At 46.1% G+C, this 15,548-nt stretch overlaps 1 protein-coding gene across 1 annotated transcript in view; it reads left to right on the top strand.

Annotated features, from left to right (window-relative positions):
• Positions 1-15,548, top strand: part of LOC147748438 (beta-1,3-galactosyltransferase 2-like) — a 290,254-nt gene that overhangs the window by 237,455 nt on the left and 37,251 nt on the right. The gene's annotated exons all lie outside the window — the stretch shown is intronic.

The following is a 15,548-nucleotide window of genomic DNA, read 5'->3' as shown; positions in this document are numbered from 1 at the left end:
CGGACTATCCGACTCTGTTGGAATCGGGCTCATAACAGAGGTCACCTGCGGACCCCATATGCACCTGAAATACCATTGGGGATGCTGACGGCCCTCCCCCACGGAGGAGACTGGTCGCGACTGGCGGACTGGGAGGAGTCGGGTTTACAGCTCGTCGGAGACCTGTATGAGGACGGAGTGCTCCTGTCCTTTCAGGATCTCATTGACCGCTTTGGGATCCCCCGGGGCGACTTTCTGCTGCACTCGGCCATTGTGCGAGTGATCCAGGCGTACTGGCAAGACGGACTAGAGGAACCTCAGTTGTCTCAGGTGTGCCAGTATGTAATGATGTCGGCAGGAACAGTGAAGGCGGTCACTTGCCTCTACGGCAGGCTGATTACCGAGGGGTTGGTCCCTCTCACCACACTGAAGTCCCGCTGGGAAGAGGACATCGGTAGGGAGATCCCGGAGACGACCTGGTCCCAGCTGGTGAGGCGAGCATGGAAGGGTACACGTTGTGCCCGTTTCCAACTGGTCCACTACTATGTTCTCCATAGGGCGTACCTGACCCCGGTTAAGATCAGGCGTTATTTTGCCACAGCCTCGGCGGAATGCCCTAGGTGCCCGGCTCAGGAGGCGGACCTCCTACACATGCTATGGGCCTGTCCCGGATTGACGTCCTACTGGCAGGAGGTGACGGCGACTTTAGAAGAGGTGACGGGGAGGCACTTATCGTTCGATGCGGCGGTAGGGCTACTGCACTGGTTCCCCCATACCCCCCGGAATAAAATCACCAGTAAATTTATAGACCTGGGGCTCCTACTGGCTAAGCGAGAGGTGACCAGGAACTGGAAGGCACGTGCTGGTCCTACGGGCAGCAGATGGCACGGTGAACTTTTGAAATGGGCGGCGGGTGAGAGCGCGCTGCGATATCAGTTGGCTTGGAGGCAAAGCAATGAGAAGGCGCAGGAGGCCGCGTTAGAATGGGAAACGCTGGTGCAGGCCCTCAGGGATTATTGTGCCCCCAGCGACTCCGAAAGTGAAGAAGCAACTAGACCCGAGTCCCGTTAGACACTAGCATTAACAGCACTATTACCTTCCCCGTGGGTCAAACAGTGGATCCTACAGTGATAAACTCCCTGGCGCTGATGGTGGGGGGGGGGGGGGGGGGAGTTTCATAATGTCTGGTAGTTGGGGGGGGGGGTATCTTTTTGGGGGTTGGGGTTTGTTTAGAAAAGCAGATGACGGACAGTGTGTTATCCGGACCAGCTCCAGCATCCTACTGACCCCAGCTACATTCACCGCCCAACCCCAAGAACACGGGCCGCTTGGCTGTATAGCAATACTATGGAAGGGGGTCGGTGGGCTGTATCTTGTAAGAATTGGCTATAATATGATGCTGGTCGTTACTGTATTGTTGTACTGATTCCTGCAATAAAAATATATTTAAAAAAAAAAAAAAAATAAAGTGCAAGTTTACCTTTGTAAATCGGTCTCTAATTTTGTGGCAGGCTTTGAAGGGATCTGCCAGATAGCTCTGCGCTTGACAACTTCTGTAAGAAGTTATAACAAGCCAGCATGGCTTCTTTTGCTAACATTTTGTGTGTCCAGAGTGAAGGACATTTCTTTGATCACCTGATTGAGCAGCTTCTTAAAAGGGGCAGCAACATTGTTGACTCCATATACCATGAACTCCGTCCGACTATTGTTCAAGATGTTAGACCAGATATTTTTCTTGGTTAGATCTCCAGGGTTCATTTCCTTCCAAATAAAATACTTTATGGTTGAACTCTGAGCAATTTTTTGTGTATGCACATATATTAAAAAGACTACTTTTTGCACTAGTTGTCTGATTAAGTTGAATTTAAGGCTGATCTCTGCTGGTGATGCGTTTTGAGGCAGCCTGAAAAAAGAACTTTTTATTTTCCTTTTGGTATTATTCAAAGAGAAGCAAATTTATCTGGAAATGCCATATGAGATTGTGGGGATTAGTTTAGCTTTTATTACTATTTAGATTGCCATTAGCGACTGTTTTTAGTCAAATTCTGAAGCGATTGCAGTGTGTAAAGCAAGACGACTTTTGGTTTCAGTGCATTGAGAGGCTACAGATGCCCTCCCCGGTCGTCAATCCAGATATGAATTAGTGACAGTATTGATTAGTAATTGTAGGCCAACCCCTGTTTGATTCAGGAGTACCACATCGTCGGCGTATAATGACATGCAATCTGTTGAGTCAGCCGAATTGAGGTGTTGAGTCAGGTCTGCAATATAAACATTAAAAAGCATTGGCCCTAAAACATAGCCTTGCTTGAGGCCTCTCTGAGTGGGTATTGTTCTTGCGACCCTCTGATTGGTTTCCAGCTTTACCTAAACCCAGGTCTCAGTGTATAGCAATTGGATGACTCATAGGAGAGTGTTGGGGATACGCCAACCCACCAGCTTTCTCCAGATCATGAAATGATTTCGCAGCTGCCCTTTCTTCATTTGTATTTCGACCATCATTGACAGGACAACCAAATTGTCTTTAGTGCTGGCTAATGGTTTAAAACCAGTTTGGTTGAACGGGATCAGATTTTTGTTATGTGCCCAGAGCTCAAGATGTTCCAAGAGAAGGAAGGTGAAATACTTTGATTCCATGTCCATCAACGCTATCGAACGATTCCTGCATGAAGAGACCGTAGACCCTTTTTGTAGATGGGTTGCATGAATTAACCCTACCATGATTGGAGGATTATATTTGCTGTTGGCCGTATCCAAAGAGGACCTCTAAAAACTGTGCCCAGAAGGCCACTTTTTGTTTAAAGGTGTCCTCAAGGTCCTGGTGCACTGTTCATTCTGCTTTTGTGAATGCACCTTTGATGCATTTTGCGTTATAGTGTGAAATTGTAGTCAAATCTGCTATTTGGACAACATCATGCGGAACTACTGGTGTGTCACCTATTTGGACATTTAACAGCTCTGTCTTATTGCTTGAAGCGTCTTCATACAGCGAGAAACAAGGTGGGCGGAATTTGCGTAGTCGCCCCTATGCAAAGCTCCGCAAAACAGTAAAAAAAAATTCTGCGAGCACGCAAAAGTTCAGCGAACAAGCGGAATTGATTGTTCCGCCCATTCGCGATGCTTTTTTCCTGTTCGGGAATGCTGTTCGCATCCTCAGGGAAAAATATCTTGCGGATCGCAGAATTTTTAGCAATTCCGCGTTCTCTGCGGAACACGAAATTACCCAAATTCTGCGTGCGGAACGGAATTAACCGCCCAGGCCTACTCACCACAACATAATGATCACAGAAATTTCACTAGAGAAGATTTACAACAGAACACTCACATAAGAACACACACCATAGAGCCCTCCCCACAGAACACCAGCCACCAAACTCTTGAGACAGAATACTCACTAGAGAACACTCAGTGAAGAACATTCGCTCCAGATTAGTCACAAGGGAACACTCAGTAAAGAGAACTCGCGACAGATTGGTCACCACTGAACTTTCACCACAGAACACTCACTGCAGATCACTCATTCTAGGACAGGCACAATAGAACATTCACTACAGAACATTTACCACCATTTCTCCATAAAACACTGACCCCAAAACATTCACTACAGAACATTTACAACAGAGCACAGACTACGGAATACACACAACAGAGCACTCGCTTCAGGACATCTGCTACAGGATTCTCGCCACAGAAACACTCACAACAGTGTACTTGCTTCAGATCACTCACTCCAGAACAAGCACCCGGGTCTCTGTGTAGCAAATAGAGGGCTCGTAGGAGAGTGTTTGGGAAATGCCGAACCGCAAGCTTTTTCCATAGCATGAAACGATGTTGAACATCAGAATGCTACTGGATTTTGTGCAGACATACAGGTGTTGGTGGATCTGACCTTTAATGGGACTAGATATATGGGCGAAAAAGCTGATGCAAGTCTGGAGCATTTAAAAAACAGCAGAGGCCCATCATGGTTATCCCTGGCCCGTCAGTTTCGTCATCAGTACAGGACATTTAAAGGATACTTTAGGAGCCTTGTATTCTGCCAGTGGCAGCTGTCTCACCCATCCAGCAAGCAGAGCAGACTTTAAGGAGCTAAAGGCAATGCCAAAGTTCGAGGACAGCAGCATCAATATTCCCTCCCGTTGTGTCCAGGTAACACTTACAAACCCTTTGAGTGGGCATCTGGGGGTGGTAGAGAGCCAAATATGACAATGCCTACCCTACTGACACTCGATCACTACAGAACTCTGCCTCTGGGCCTCAGTACCAAAGACTCAAGCTCTGTGACAATGTTCCCTGATGCTTCCTAAGGCATCAGGGAGCGGGAAGCTAAACTTAACATCCCTGAACATAAAGCGGAACCAGTCTCAAGATTGATTCAGGTCCCATTCCTACCAGCCATCTTCAGGTAAGTCCAAGGTTATGTTATGTTAATAAAATTTGTACAGCGCACGAATACCCTTGGGTGTCTTGGCGCTTCCGGTGCAACATACTGTGCTATGTGCTACTACTGCTGAAAGAGCCAGGTCTTCAACTGTTTCCTGAATTCCAGAAGGGGGGGGGATTTTTCTAAGATGTGAAGGGCGGGAGTTCCATTCCTTAATGGTGTTGAAGGTAAAACTCCCCCCCCCCCCAGTTCATCTTTTTGATCCAGACTGGCTGCATCAAATGTGCAGTAGCTGAACACAGAGTTTTGTTTGGAGAATACCATCTGAACAGGTCCTCTAAAAATTTCGGCCCTTCTTTGTATGGTGCCTTGTGTGCCATGCAGTCTTAAACTTTATCGGCTGGCAGACTGGCAGCCAGTGGAGTTCTCGCAGTGCTGATCTGACAGACTGAAGTTTCGGAATATCCAGAATCAGTCTTGCGGAAGCGTTTTGCACTGCCTGTAACTTCTTACGGAGGGTGGATTGCCCTTAATGTACAGTCCAATACAGTAGTCAAGTTTGGACAAGACTAAGGAGGTTACTACTACTTTCTGCATGGTTTGGGAATGTAAGGCAACATTTTCCTAATAGTCTTAATCATAAAAAACGAAGAAGACACAACCATAGAGACTTGAGCTTTAAAACTAAGCTTTTCATCTATAATAACCCCGAGATTGTTTGCTTTAAATACCGGTGTGTGTGTGGGGGGGGGGGGCAAGATTATCTGGCAACCAAGCTCGGGACCAAGGAGAAAAGAGGTTTCCGAACATAATCACCTCAGTTTTGCTTGAGTTTAATTTCAAGCAATGAGTGCTCATCCAGTGACTTAAGGAGAGTATACAGTCATGAAGTTTTAACAAGTGATTAATGTCCTTATCCACTGTCGAGATCACCAGCTGGGTGTCGTCGGCATAGGATGTAGGGATCAAGTTAAAACTTCTTATCAGTGGTGCTAATTCGGCTACATAGATATTAAAAAGTGTAGGGCTCGAAGATGAGCCCTGCAGAACACCACATGGGAGAGAAAAGGTGCTAACTTAAACCTGCCCAAATGAACTTATTGGGTCCTCTCTGATAAGAACAATGTCAACAGGGAAAGGGCTTTACCGCCTATCCCAGTTTCTTGTAGACGATGAACCAGAAGAGTGTGATCTACTGTATCAAATGCAGCGGATAGGTCAACCAGCACTAAGGCTGCTGACCCACCGCTGTCTAGCGAGGAGCGGATTTCTTCTGTGGTCTTAATCAGAGCTGACTCTGTACTGTGATTAGCTCTAAAGCCAAACTGGCTGTGATCTAAAATCTGATTGGTTGCAATAAAAGTGGAGAGTTCCACATCATGGTCTTCACGATTATCTTGGCCAGAAGTGGGATTCTCAAGATAGGCCTGTAGTTAGCTGTATCAGATGCATCCAAATTGTTGTTTTTTTTAAGAGGCAGGATACACGCCTGCTTCCACACAGTGGGAAAAAATCCTTGTTCTATCATCTGCTAAAATATCTTCAATAGATGGAAACCAATAAGATGGCAAATATTTTGTAAAATTTTGGGAGGGCAAGGATCTTCCGGAGAACCTGGCTTAGCCATGGAGATTAGTTTAGTGATTTGCATAGGAGAAGTCAGTGAGAAGTTAAAAGAAGAAGTATTTTCACTGAATTCTTGTTCAAATGTTTTATCATTTGATGTAGAGTGAGTAAACTGATCATAGATTTGGTCTACCTTTGTTCGAAAGGAGAGAGCTAAAGCATCACAAAATTCTTAATTAAAATTAGTAGAATCATCTTTTTTGATTGAGGTTAAATTTTTCACAGTACGAAATTATTATTTACTGGAACCACTAGCATTTTCTATCTTTGCTGTGTAGTAAAGAGTTTTCTCTCCAATCAACTTTTTTGTAAAAATCTGAGAGCATGTATTTATATCTGTTTTGTTCTAAAAGTTCATAATTTTTACGCCAAATCCTTTCTTGCCTCCTGTTTGTCTATTCTCAAGGCTTCAGAAAATCAAGGGGCAGAAGGTGATTTCCTATTTTTAATAATCCACGTACAAGGGTCTAGATTTGCGAAATTAGTCTCATGCCAGGTGGTATATTTTTTGGCTGAGATTTCTACATCCTTCTCTTCCTCCTATTCGCTTTTTGCAAGCTCGTTTGACCAAAGTTGTGTGGTCAATTTTTTGCCATGCTCTGCCCATAATCTTTAAATTTGCATTGTTTAGGCTATTAGTTCGTAGGAGCTTATATTTAAAAAGAATGGCTTGATGGCCTGACCAGATTAACGGGAGAGTAGTTACGTTAGAGAAAAACCTGGTCTTAAGTTGGTGAAATGAGAAGAAATGCAATATTTCGCCTAATTTTTTCCTTTTAAATCTCTGCTGCCTTGTGCAGCAAACATGGAAAAAGCAAAATGCCATGGAATGCTTATGTACCGGAAGGTGTCCCTTCCTGTACATAAACAATCCTTTTTAAAAATGCCATTTTAGGACTTTCATATGTGCTGCACGAAGCTGCACACTTGACAGTGACAAAATGGCATGTTAGGATTGCTTATGTTCAAAAAGGGACATCTTCCTACACATAAACAATCCTTCCCTGCTCGTAGACACCCTTGGACTATGGTGCAAGGGTACCTGTGTTGGCGCTAAGTTGGTCAACTAGGCGTCATCACAGGGGGAAACGCAAAGCGGCACCACATATTTGTAAGTATGGTGCAGCCTTGCATTTCAGAAGTGGCGGAGAGAGGCATTAAGCCAGGAAGGCTAACGCCTCTATCCGCTACTTCCTTGCACATATCCCCCTAAGTCCCTTTAATTCTTGGGTCATGTCATTCGGCAGAGGAATCCCTCAGAGCGCCTTACTAAGCCCTGTACTTTTTAACATCTATATGTCACCTCTGGCTCAAGTAGTAAGGTCTTGTGGTTTAAGTGTCATCTCTTATGCAGATGACACACAATTGATCATCTCCATGGGCCCAAACATGGAGTCTATTTAACTGAAGCTCAGGGAATGCATGCGGAAATTGCTTCCTGGATGTCCCACAATTGCCTAAAGCTCAATGGTGATAATTCAGAAATGGTGCTGTTTGGCAAGGCCCATGACCACCTGACCAATAATTGCTAGCCACTTGAATTAGGCATTCCCCCTCAACCCGAAAAGGTGATAAAAAACCTAGGCGTTTTAATTGACGACAGCCTCTCAATGGAGGTGAAATCAACATGCGGCACCTATTTTGGGATAATGCACATGTTGAGAAGAGTATTTCAATGGCTGCCTCTCCCTTCAAGAACCTGAACCTACGCTTAGATCACTGCACTAGCTTTCTAATAGGAAGCAAGTGATTTTCAAGCTTCTGTATCTAGTACATTGATCTCTTTCAGGTAAAGGGCCTACATAGCTTCAAAACAAGGTCTCAATCTATTGGCCGACCAGAAATTTGAGATCTAAGGATCCATTCTTGCTCTGCCCACGCTGTATTCACACAGTCAGACAGGGCGGTTCATCCTTCTCTTACCTGGGCCCTTTTCATTGGAACAGGCTTCCGCCTCACATTCTTGTCTGCTCTGATTTTGTCTGCTTCAAACAGCTACTTAAAACCTGGCTCTTTTGATCATATTTTCGTTTTTTCCTTATCCTCTAGGACTGTACTTCAGCGCAGAGATACCTCTACAGGGGTGATTCCCTGTGCTTTATTAGGTTTCAAAAACGTAACATAACATTCAGCCTCACCTGTTTGACGTTCTTTGGCACAACCGGGGGGCACCCAGCACTGTTTTCGGTGTCATCAAACCTCCCCCATTGCCTCAGGGTAGTAATCTGTCAAACCCCACTGCCTGAAGTTCCCATCAAATCTGGCATTTTCTTATATTTTTTAACAAAAAACACAACTTTTTGAGTTTTATTCACAGACATGTAGGAGTTTTTAGGTCTCTGCTCTAGGTGGTGCGCATGCGCTGTCTCAAAGAGAGGCATGCTGTATCTACTTTGTGGGCTTACATCCCGTCCATAGGCTTCCCATTTACTGGCACCATCATCGCTCCATTTTTCGTTCTCCCCATTTGTCAAGGCATGCATAGGTCATGACTCTTCCAGTGTTTAGCCCTCCCCGAGAGCACTGCGCAACTACTTTTAGGCATACGCAGCAGCCATTGTAGGGCATTGTTTCGGGTTGACTTTTTTATTACTTTAAGAGCACTTCTACTGTTTTACTCACTGCTCTTTGTTTCCTGCTCATGCCACTTCGGTATTTCTTTATTTCTCTTTGCCTCTTGCAACCCCTCTATGTTGTTCTCTCACTCCCTGTTCTTTCACTGTCTATTGCTACATCCTCTCTCTGCCTCCAGCTAGCTTCGTTTTTTTTCCACGTCTTATGGCACAAAGGGATTAGAGCGATTTACATGAGCACTAGTTACATTACACAAGGATACATTCATTTCTCGGTAGCCCTGGAGAGATTAGGTGGTTTGCCCAGAATCACAGGATGTTGAGCTGACGCTAAGATTGGAACCTGGGGGCATATTACCAACAACTAGCGATAATGATCGCTATGTTGGCTTAGCGGCAATATTTTTATTGCCGTGCTGCGGAGATTTTGATCGCTTAGGAACCTTGCTATCATCAAGGTTTATCTCCTAAGCGATAAAAATCGGCCAAAATGCATGAATATCGCTGAAAAGTCAGCGATATTCATGCATTACCGAGCTAATGCTCTTAGCCATGTTATCCACCTACCATTGGATAACATGGCTAAGAACTGCTCAGGGCAGGTGTTAGCTTTTGGAGATATTTGCGCTTAGCGCGTATATCTCCAAAAGTTGGTAATAGGAGATAGCGATGTTAGCGACTGTTTCCAGTCGCTAACATCTTGGCACGCCCACTTTGCATGTCATTAGTGATAAATATCACTGACATGCAAAGTGGGGCCCAAGATGGTCGCTATCTCCTACTAGCTGTCGCTAACTGGTGTTAGCGACAGCTAGGTAATAGGGAGATAATTTTATCTCCGCTTTCTTGGCTTTTAAAAACAAAAAAGTGGAGATAAACCCCCTTGATAATATGCCCTCTGGTTCCTAAGCTCCAAAGTCGGCAGCTCTAGGTGTTACGCCATATCCTCTCTCTAGCAGTTGGCCAATGATCAGTACAGAAGCAAAAAACAGACATAGGGACAGCACGTCCTGCTCTGTTTAATAAACTATGCCCCCGTACAGGGGCCGCTCCATGCGCCCCTAGTGAGAGCACTGCTGCTAGTCCAGTGTGATGGCGAGATTTGCTCCTCGATGATATGATGTGGGCCTTGTGACACAATGATGAGGCCTTCGGTTCCCTGCTTTTAATGTGGTCTAGAGGACACCACAGGGGTGTCCCGCCTCTTCACCCTGTGGTTAGGGCAGGATCTCTACAGGGGTAGTATCTGCTTACAGGACAGGAGGTGAAGGGTTTCTGTGGGCACTCTGTCCCATTTGGGACACTCCACCCACCTTTGCAGAAGCTTTGATGAGCGCTCAAATGCAACGCAATGTAAAAGGTAGCGCCTATTTACTATTGTAAAGGCTGTGTACCCATCACTAAAGCACGACGGAAACTAGAGTAAATGTGACTCCCTTGTACTTTTGGGTCCCAAACTTTGCCTTCGTACAGCAGGATCTTCAGGATGCTCTGCATTGAGCTCATAAGCCTGCCCTATATGCCCTGTAGTGAGCTCCTGAGAATGTCCCGTAATTAATTTGTAAATGTAATGCCCTGCTGCGTACTGGTAAATATGTTCTACAGCGTGCTCGTAAGTGGGCTCTGCAGCGTACTCTGTAGTGAGCCTGCACTGGGCTTGTAAGTGTACTCTGGATTGTGCTCTGCAGTGTGCCTAAAAGTGTAACTGTAAGTGTGCTCTGCATTGTGCTGTGCAGTGAGCCTGCAGTGTGCTTAAAAGTGTGACTGTAAGTGTGCTCTGCATTGTGCTCTGCAGTGAGCCTGCAGTGTGCTTAAAAGTGTGGCTGTAAATGTGCTCTGCATTGTGCTCTGCAGTGAGCCTGCAGTGTGCTTAAAAGTGTGACTGTAAGTGTGCTCTGCAGTGTGCCTAAAAGTGTAACTGTAAGTGTGCTCTGAATTGTGCTCTGCAGTGAGCCTGCAGTGTGCTTAAAAGTGTGACTGTAAGTGTGCTCTGCAGTGAGCCTGCAGTGTGCTTAAAAGTTAACTGTAAGTGTGGTCTGCATTGTTCTCTGCAGTGAGCCTGCAGTGTGCTTAAAAGTGTAACTGTAAGTGTGCTCTGCATTGTGCTCTGCAGTGAGCCTGCAGTGTGCTTAAAAGTGTAACTGTAAGTGTGCTCTGAATTGTGCTCTGCAGTGAGCCTGCAGTGTGCTTAAAAGTGTGACTGTAAGTGTGCTCTGCAGTGAGCCTGCAGTGTGCTTAAAAGTTAACTGTAAGTGTGGTCTGCATTGTTCTCTGCAGTGAGCCTGCAGTGTGCTTAAAAGTGTAACTGTAAGTGTGCTCTGCATTGTGCTCTGCAGTGAGCCTGCAGTGTGCTTAAAAGTGTGACTGTAAGTGTGCTCTGCAGTGAGCCTGCAGTGTGCTTAAAAGTGTAACTGTAAGTGTGCTCTGCATTGTGCTCTGCAGTGAGCCTGCAGTGTGCTTAAAAGTGTGACTGTAAGTGTGCTCTGCATTGTACTCTGCAGTGAGCCTGCAGTGTGCTTAAAAGTGTGACTGTAAGTGTGCTCTGCAGTGAGCCTGCAGTGTGCTTAAAAGTGTAACTGTAAGTGTGCTCTGCATTGTGCTCTGCAGTGAGCCTGCAGTGTGCTTAAAAGTGTGACTGTAAGTGTGCTCTGCAGTGAGCCTGCAGTGTGCTTAAAAGTGTGACTGTAAGTGTGCTCTGCAGTGAGCCTGCAGTGTGCTTAAAAGTGTAACTGTAAGTGTGCTCTGCATTGTGCTCTGCAGTGAGCCTGCAGTGTGCTTAAAAGTGTGACTGTAAGTGTGCTCTGCATTGTACTCTGCAGTGAGCCTGCAGTGTGCTTAAAAGTGTGACTGTAAGTGTGCTCTGCAGTGAGCCTGCAGTTTGCTTAAAAGTGTGACTGTAAGTGTGCTCTGCAGTGAGCCTGCAGTGTGCTTAAAAGTGTGACTGTAAGTGTGCTCTGCATTGTGCTCTGCAGTGCGCCTGCAGTGTGCTTAGAAGTGTGACTGCAAGTGTGCTCTGCATTGCGCTCTGCAGGGAGCCTGCAGTGCGCTTAAAAGTGTGACTGTAAGTGTGCTCTGCAGTGAGCCTGCAGTGTGCTTAAAAGTGTGACTGTAAGTGTGCTCTGCATTGTGCTCTGCAGTGAGCCTGCAGTGTGCTTAGAAGTGTGACTGTAAGTGTGATCTGCATTGCGCTCTGCAGGGAGCCTGCAGTGTGCTTAAAAGTGTGACTGTAAGTGTGCTCTGCAGTGAGCCTGCAGTGTGCTTAAAAGTTAACTGTAAGTGTGGTCTGCATTGTTCTCTGCAGTGAGCCTGCAGTGTGCTTAAAAGTGTAACTGTAAGTGTGCTCTGCATTGTGCTCTGCAGTGAGCCTGCAGTGTGCTTAAAAGTGTGACTGTAAGTGTGCTCTGCAGTGAGCCTGCAGTGTGCTTAAAAGTGTGACTGTAAGTGTGCTCTGCATTGTGCTCTGCAGTGAGCCTGCAGTGTGCTTAGAAGTGTGACTGTAAGTGTGATCTGCATTGCGCTCTGCAGGGAGCCTGCAGTGTGCTTAAAAGTGTGACTGTAAGTGTGCTCTGCAGTGAGCCTGCAGTGTGCTTAAAAGTGTGACTGTAAGTGTGCTCTGCATTGTGCTCTGCAGTGAGCCTGCAGTGTGCTTAAAAGTGTGACTGTAAGTGTGCTCTGCATTGTGCTCTGCAGTGAGCCTGCAGTGTGCTTAAAAGTGTGACTGTAAGTGTGATCTGCATTGCGCTCTGCAGGGAGCCTGCAGTGTGCTTAAAAGTGTGACTGTAAGTGTGCTCTGCAGTGAGCCTGCAGTGTGCTTAAAAGTGTGACTGTAAGTGTGCTCTGCATTGTGCTCTGCAGTGAGCCTGCAGTGTGCTTAAAAGTGTGACTGTAAGTGTGCTCTGCATTGTGCTCTGCAGTGAGCCTGCAGTGTGCTTAAAAGTGTGACTGTAAGTGTGCTCTGCAGTGAGCCTGCAGTGTGCTTAAAAGTGTAACTGTAAGTGTGCTCTGCAGTGAGCCTGCAGTTCATGAAATAAAATCCCAGCTTGCTCAGGCTTTCATCAGTCTGACATTAGTAAATTAACACCTTTTATTTACAGTGCTTAGAGGCAGGAGACGTGCAGTGTGAAGCGCTACATCAAACAAGTTCTTCTTCTAAGCAGGGTAGAGTGAGGAGGACAGATGTCACCCAGGAGTGGAGGAGGTGTGGCGCAGCGGCCAGAGTGCCTGACTCCGGGCCACAGGGTTCACGGTTCGATCCCCAGCTCTGGCACACCATGTGACTGTGGGCAATAGCTCGCTTAAACTTCCAGGGGGCCCCCAGCGCCAACTTCTTGGTGGTCCCCATCGCCAGGACACCTCCGTTGGAGGTAGCTGTGCGCTTTACAAATGCTGGCATTTACATTTACATGTGCTTGGTGCCTGCTCCAGACCTCTCCCAGATGTGTCATTTGTGTGTCAGGAGATGCCTGCACAGATGTGGTGTCACAGAATAAATGACAGCCCGATCAGTAGCACTAGTGCAGGGCAGCCGCGGTCGGTAGTAGGTGTACCTGCAGGGCAGTGACGTGGGGAGGGGAGGGGCAGGGTGGGGGTAGTAATCTATGTATTACGGAGCTTTACAGGTAAGTAAACATATACATAAATAAAACGAATTTCGTTGCGCGCACTGCATCGCATTTGGGGATTCAGTGCACGCAATGAAATTCGTTTTATTTATTTATATGTTTACTTGCCTATAAAGCTCCATAATCCATAGTTTACTACCCCCACCCTGCCCCACCCCCTCCCCACGTCACCGCCCTGCAGGTACACCTACTACTGACCGCGGCTGGTGCAGGGGCCACTAGTTGGGCCCCAGGCGAGAGCACCGCTGCTTGTCCAGGGTGATGCCGAGACTTGCTCCCTCCCTGTTCATATTCCGCAAACAGCTAAAGGCGTGGTTATTTGACCAATAGCCTTGTATATCTTCTTTACCCCAGTTGCTGATCTATGCCCTTAATTAGCGCCGAGACGCCCATGGGTATTCGCCGCGCTCTATAAATGTCAATAAATAAATAAATAAATAAATAAATGAGGTAGATCGTGTAAGGCTATGGCGAGGCCTTCGGTTCTCCACGCAACTTAAGGCAGTAAATACAGACCTGCTGTCTTATGTGAGGTAAAACGGGGAGAACACTGTGCCCAGGGGGGCGAACGCTTTCCCAACTCATTACTCTCAGGCTCTTTTTTTCCTCATCCTGAGGCCAATCCCTAATATGCTCTGTTCTGCAGGGTACCACAAAGCTGCTAAATGCCACCCATTGTGTTGAATCCAGGAGCACAGCGATCAATAATGCGGATGGTGCAGTGGCGACAGGGCCAAATGTTAGGAGGGGCCCACTGCGCCCCAGTTACGCCTCTGTTACTACCCTGCCAATGGAAGAGGGGGTTAGGGGTATGTTACTGGCTTGAAATCGTGCCCTTGCTTCTCCTGTGGGTGAATATGTGCCATGTCGCCCAGAGCTTCCTGCTTTGTATGCCGCAACACAACAACTAGCTATTGCTTTACCTTGATTGACAGGTGGCATCTGAGACAACATGTGCACTTAGAAATCCATGATCAATACTATAATGATGGCCAAAGGACAACAGGTGCAAGGAACATGAAAAGTCACAAACCTTTACTTTTTGGGTTAATTGACGTGATGCTCAAAGGGGCACATGTCAGTCAAATGAAAAACAAAATCCCCCTGCACAGACAGACAAGTCTAAAACTGGGTGCAAACCAATGATTGCTTCAGCCTTTTCTTCTTGTCTTCAAGGGTTTGACGCTGTAAGACTTGGGTGTGCACTCTTGTTTTGAAGACTGACTTCTATTTGGCAGAGAAGAGAATTGTCATGCTCGAAGTATGATGTGATGCTGTTGCACAAACTATTGTATTAAGCTTATTATATAACATTCAATGCTCGGCCTCCTGCTGCCAGACAACGAACAGCTCACAGATCAGAGACAGGCTGCAAGTAAGCATAAAAAAAAGAAACGTTGGCAAAGCCCGTTGGTCTGGCCGGGTAAGGGGGGGGGTTTCAAGGGACAATGTCAGCAGAGGGAAAATTAAATTAATAATTAATTTCCCCTCGGCCTCGTCCCTCGAAATCGCGCCTTACACGGCCCTACCACCCCACCGCTGTTACCTGCATGGCCCACGGCTGGTCTCCCTTACGTGAGGTATCGAATTTGTGAATGTTTTTTGCCATGTTCTACAGCTGCACGGCTGCTATACGACATGGCTCAACCATTGGAAAAGCCAATACCTCCCGTAAGGCGATACCTATTGTATTTTTGTACAACGTTCATTTAAGTCACACTGAGTCATGTACTGTTCACTTTTGTGATTCTCATATTTCTATTTTTATTTCATGACCTTAGTTGTCATTTCGCACCTTAAAAAAGACATATCTGTATTTTTTAGTGTAATTCAACCAAATAGTTTCACCTGCCCATCCCTTCCTTATTCCTAAGATTTATGTCTCCCTATTACTTTCTTTTTGCAGCTCAATGTTTGATGTTTTACCCCACGCATGTTCCTTTTTAACATTTTATTTTAATTTAAGAAATAACACTGTCACAGTAACATCAATTAATGGACTAAATGTGGCTAAAAGACCATTGACAACACAAATTGATCGGAGCGCGAGACTGATGGGCGTTGCCAATGCTTGTTTCAATTGTTTCCTTGAAGGTAGGCCAGTAAGAACGTCATCCGTTATCTACCTTAACGTCAGAGCATACAAGTTTTGTGGTGATTTGAACGTTGAAATATTTGCTTCTGGAGTTTACTCTGCCCCACCAGCAAGCGAGTACTTCCCCCGTCTCCGCATAATTGTTGCCAGTTCAAATAATTTGGTCGCCACAGTGAAGTCAGACAGTGACCGGTTTGCTAGCAGCATGTGGCATGGGCATTGAATTTTCGCAGTCTGGCAATAGCCTATCCTACCAGTCAAATGTGGCG

Source organism: Lissotriton vulgaris, chromosome 1_1, assembly GCF_964263255.1.
Source record: "Lissotriton vulgaris chromosome 1_1, aLisVul1.2, whole genome shotgun sequence".
Classification (NCBI taxonomy): Eukaryota; Metazoa; Chordata; class Amphibia; order Caudata; family Salamandridae; genus Lissotriton; species Lissotriton vulgaris.
This window is presented reverse-complemented; position numbering and strand designations above follow the sequence as displayed.